The sequence below is a fragment of the Macaca fascicularis genome, chromosome 6 (assembly GCF_037993035.2).
Source record: "Macaca fascicularis isolate 582-1 chromosome 6, T2T-MFA8v1.1".
Lineage (NCBI taxonomy): Eukaryota > Metazoa > Chordata > Mammalia > Primates > Cercopithecidae > Macaca > Macaca fascicularis.
Genome location: NC_088380.1, coordinates 26,920,173 through 26,925,993, shown reverse-complemented (window position 1 = coordinate 26,925,993; position 5,821 = coordinate 26,920,173).

The window sequence follows — 5,821 nt, the reverse complement described above, 5'->3', positions numbered from 1 at the left end:
TGTTATGGAGATTGTGTGGTATTTGCTATCAAAAAATATATATATATTGCAGCACTATTTACAATAGCGAAAACTTGGAACCAACCCAAATGTCCAACAGTAATAAACTGGATAATGAAAATGTGGCACATATTCACCATGTAATACCATGCAGTCATAAAAAAGAATGAATTCACATCTATTGCAGGGACAAGGATGAAGCTGGAAGTCATCATTCTCAGCAAACTAACACAGGAACAGAAAACCAAACATCACATATTCTCACTCATAAGTGGGAGTTGAACAATGAGAATACATGGACACAGGGCGGGGAACATCACACACCGGGGCCTGTCAGGGGTTGGGGGACAAGCGGATGGAGAACATTAGGACAATTACCTAATGCATGCTGGGCTTAAAACCTAGATAATGGGTTCATAGGTGCAGCCAACTACCATGGCAAATGTATACCTATGTCACAAACCTCCATGTTCTGCACATGTATCCCAGAACTCAAAGTAAAAGTTTTTTTAAAAAAAGAATTGTTATATACACTAAACAATATCGATCTGTCTAAACCAATATGAGAACTAGTATTGATCAGTATTTCCCAAAATATTTAAAGAGAAAAATCATAAAAGAACTATATTTAAAGCATTTTACATTAACCAAAACTTATACATATCTCTTTATTTTAAGTTGTGGGTGCAAATTCTTTTCTTGGAAAACTAATCTTTAAATCAGAATTTTTTTCTTTTTTGCATCAATTATATCCATAATGCAAAACGGAAACTTAAAATTCGATATCTTTAAACTGAAACAAAAAATCAACGATACATATGAAATAATTAGAGTACACAGGCATGTTTAGATGAGTTGTTTCCTTTTATTTCATATTTTCGAACCCCTAACCTAAATAGATACCTTTTGCTTAGCATCTTGTTTTCATGGAGACTTTCTATAAAACACACACACACGCACACACACATTTTATTAGATTATTTAATGTTGAAAAATGAAGGATTTTCTATATACAGTCTTTTCTTCTGTTGTACATTTTATTGAACGTAGGAATTTGCCTCAACACAATTGATATATTAGTTAACATTTTGAGCATAAGGTAAATTTCACTTTTGCTTGTGTGTAATTTCATCTTTAAGAATCACAAGCTGAACAGAGAAAATTGCACTCAGCAGAATTAAGTCTTCTAAAAATACACAAACATGTACACACACACACACACAGAGACACTCAGAGATCTACCAGTTTTCTCAATACTATAAGCCATGTTCTTTCCTATTTGATGCTATAACTTTTCCTGTTATTTCAGATAATGCTTACAACAGCGCTTCATAAAAGCTAACCAGCGGCATCTCTTCTGACATCCACTTACAAACAAATTTCAGGTCCTTTTCAAGGTGGAGTGCCATATATACTGTACTATTTATGCATTTCTAAACCATTTACTATGTGTCTTAGTCCCTTTTGCGCTGCTATAACAGAATACCCAAGAATGGTTAATTTGTAGTGAACATAAATGTTTTGGCTCACAGTTCTGGAGGCTGAAAAATCCAAAATAAAGGTGCTTGTACGTGGAGGGGGTTTCTTTCTCCTTTGTCACATGGTGGAGGGCAGAAGCGCAAAAGTTCAAGAAAGCAAATTCACTCCAGTGAGCCCTTTTAATGATGGCATTAATCTACTCATGACCTAAACACTTCCCATTTAGGTGCCACTGCCCAACACTGTTGCATTGAGGATTAAGTTTGCAACACATAAATTCTGGGGAACACAATGAAACCGTATCATGCAAACTTTCAAAATTTATATCCTTCTCACAAAATACACTTCCTCTATGCTCCAAGCCCCATAATTCTCAACTCATTCCGGCACCAATTTTAAAGTCTAATTTCAAAATCTCATCAAAACATCATATGAGTGAGACTCAAGGTGCAATTCATTCTCAGGCAAAGTTCTCTCCAACTGTGAGCCTAAACTGTCAAAACAAGTTATTTGCTTCCAAAATGCAATTGTGGGGCAAGCAAAGGACAGACATTACCATTTCAAAAAGAAGTAATTGTCAAAAAAAATTAAAAAAAAAAAAGAAGTAATAGTTACCAAGGAAGCCCAAAACACAGCAAGGCAAACAACAGTCAAACCTGCTTTGAGAATAATCTTCATTGACTCCATGACTCACCTTCCAGACACACTGGGGTGGGAATTAGGCCTCAAAACCTCAGGCAGCCCTGTCTCTATGACTTTGCTCAGTTCAGTCCATGTGTCAGCTTTCACACTGGAGTCTTGTGCTTGCAGCTTTCTCAGAGTGGTATCCCATGCTGGTGGTTCTAGAGTCCTGGTATCTTTGGAGCAGCCCTGACGACATAGCTCCACCTGACATTGATCTAGTAGGAATTTTATGTGGTAGCTCAATCCCTGTAGTAGGTCTCTGCAGCATCCTTTTAAATCTAAGTGCAGCCAGCCATGCCTCCACAGCTCATATATTCTGCAAACCTGAGAATTAGCACCATATGGACACAATAGAGTTTTATTTATGTATAAGCTTGTACCTTCTGTGTGGCAGGTACATACGCGCCTGGGCACACTTGAACCACAGCCAGAAAGGCCAAGCAGTGCAGCACCACAATGCACAGAGCAGAGGCCTGAGACAGCCCTGGACAGAAAGTCCAAAAGTTCTGTAGGTGCCCTGGGTCTCTTCCTCAAAACCTGTATGCCCCCAGTGTTCTAGCATTCTGGGCCTGTGATGGGAGTGGAAACCTCAAATGGATTTCTGAAATACCACTGGGGTCTTTATCTCATTATGTTGATGAATAGTATCTGGTTTCCATCTATCCACGCTAACCTGTTTATCTAAGGGTAACTTGGACGCACCTTTGGTTTTCTCTGCTAAGTGTGCTTTTTCATTCTTTACATCCCCAGGCTGGGAATTTCCCAAATCTCTACATCTGCTTCCTTTTCATTATAAATTCTGTCTTTAAATCACTTCTCTCTTTTTGGATTTTACTATATGCAGTTAAGCCACACAGGTGGCCCATACCTGTCATCCCAGCACTTTGGGAGGCTGAGGCGGGGGGATCATTTGACCTCAGGAGTTTGAGGCCAGCCTGACCAACATGGTAAAATGCCTTCTCTACTAAAAATACAGAAAATAAGCAAGGCATGGTGGTGCACACCTGTAATCCCAGCTACCACGGAGGCTGAGGTTCCACGAGGAGAATCACTTGAACCCGGAAGGCAGAAGTTGCAGTGGACTGAGATTGCACCATTGCCCTCCAGCCTGGGCAAAAAGAGTGAAACTCCATCAAAAATAAAAATAAAAATAAAATAAATAAATGAAGAAGAAGAAGAAGAAGAAGAAGAAGCCGCCACACAGCCTCTCAATGTTTTGCTGTTTACAAATATCTTCTGCCACATACTTAGTTCATCACTCTTAAAGCCATCCATAAAGCCCTAGGGCATGGACACAATTCAGCCACGTTCTTTGCTGCTTTATAACGAAAGTGGTCTTCTCTTTGCTGCTTTATAACTAGGGTGGTCTTTACTTCAGTATTCAAAACCTCAATCTTCCTTTCCATCTGAGCCCTCATCAGAATAGCCTTTAATGTCCATATTTCTACCAATAGTTTGTTCATGACCAACTGAGCTATTTCTAAAACTTTTCAGACTTTCTTTACAGCTTTCCCCTTCTGAGCCCTCAACAAAATTACTCTTAATTCTCCATTCTCAGCAATAAAGGTTTTTCCTGCTCTGCTCCTTCAAATTCTTCCAGCTTCTACCCATAATCTGGTTCCAAAGACACTTTCACATTTTCAGATATTCGATATAGCAATGCCGCACTTCTCTGGTATTAACTTCTGTCTTAATACACTTTATGCTGCTGTAACAGAATGCCTGAGACTGAATAATTTATATTAAACAGAAGTTTATTGACTTACGGTTCTGGTGCCTGGGAAGTTCATGATCAGAGTGCCGGCATCTTGCGAGGCCCTCCTTCCTGTGTCATTAGATGGGGAAAGACGCGAGGGCAAGGGCACAGGAGAGTAAATTTTCTACCCAAAGTCCCTTTTTAAAGGTATTAATCCAATTTTAAATGCCTCTCATTAGGTCCCACCTTCTAAAACTGTTGCTTTGAGGATTAAGTTCCCAGTGCATAGATTCTGGGGAACACATCCAAATCATAGCAATGTGTAAATATGTGCTCTCATTATTATTAGATAACTGTCTATTTTGTGTGTGCCACCAAAAATTTTCCCTTGCCTTATTTTACCTATGCACAATTTTGCATAGTGGAAATATATGACCTTTAGGAGCACAAATATAACAACATAATACAACTGAATACATAACTCCATCTGTCCAAATGTCATAGAGAGAATAGAAAGATGTCCACTAAGATAGATAATTATGATTTGGTTAAAAGAATTCAAATATAAAACAAAACACACCGATGATAGTAAGCTACTATTCACTACTATAAAATATTTATCAATAATATCTATGGATCTAGAGTCAATTTTATCATTCTCACATCTTGAAATTTGTCATCATTTCCAAAAGCCACAGAAAACTTTTTACAGATATATCTATTCAATAAGTTTGACTGGTGGGAATATACTTCCCTTTAACCTCAAAATCCAATTCACAGTATGTACGCGTGTTAAGAAATACATAATATACTTAATGCAGAAAGGTGTGATGTCAGTAAAGCAGATATTTTAAGGAGTTCGTGAGAAAAAGCAAATAAAATATTATTTACAAATAAACATGATGGCAGAAATTTGGAAAATATGCAAAAGAGAAGGACATAGGGTAAGCAGATACATTTATTTTATAAGAAATGATTTGATTCAGAGGCTAAAAGCATACTGTCAGCAACTTGTAAGAGTTGGAGCAGAATTTTAGGCAACGCCACAGACAATTATTTAAATTACTGTGCAGGATCATGCTTTCCTTTATGGTCAAATATTTAATGAATATTGTCCATAGTAAAATATACTTAGAAGCACTACACAAACCAAAGTAAAGTGACTTGTTTTCTCTCATTTACATACATTTAATTCTTTGAAGTTGACTTGGAAGTCAAATTCTTCTGAAATAGGGGTAAAATTAAAAATGAAAATTTTACATAAAAAATATGTCTGTGCTCTTAAAAATATTTTGTGACATATTTCATACTTACTAAATAATTTCATAGAACTAAATTATTCTCCTATGTCTGGGTAAAGTAATGGTCAAAGAGACATTTAATTGTGATATATCCACATACCACTTGTTGCTTATCTTATTTTACATTATGGAATAGTTCAATCATAAGTTTTAAAATTCAAAAATATATATTTTAAAACCAATGATTTTTCTGTATTAGTTAAGACGTTTTTGGTACAAAAACTGAATATCTTACTATCAATGGTTTATGGAATAAATACACTTTTTGATTCAGGTAATGAGAAGTCTGAAGTAGTCTGTTGCAGGACTCCAATACATGACTCTGTGGTACCATCTGGGACCACTTTCCATCTCTACACTTGGCCCTCCAGAGACTATCTGTTTTCTTCCTCATGTTGGTTTCAACCTTGTCACATGGTACCTGTGCATTCCCCACACGTTTCATCTTTGGTCAACTGAGGGAAGTGTCTGACTGTTCATTAATTCACCTCACATCTCTCTCTATTAATCAAAGAGAAAAATATTCTCCAAAACTTGATGTCAAGAGTTCTGTTTCTATGTCTCATTGACTAGAATTGTTCAAGCAAAGCTGGAAAATGGGTAACCAGTGTTTTCAGACTTTTCATGAAAAAGAAATTTTGTTACTAGGAATAAAAGGTGG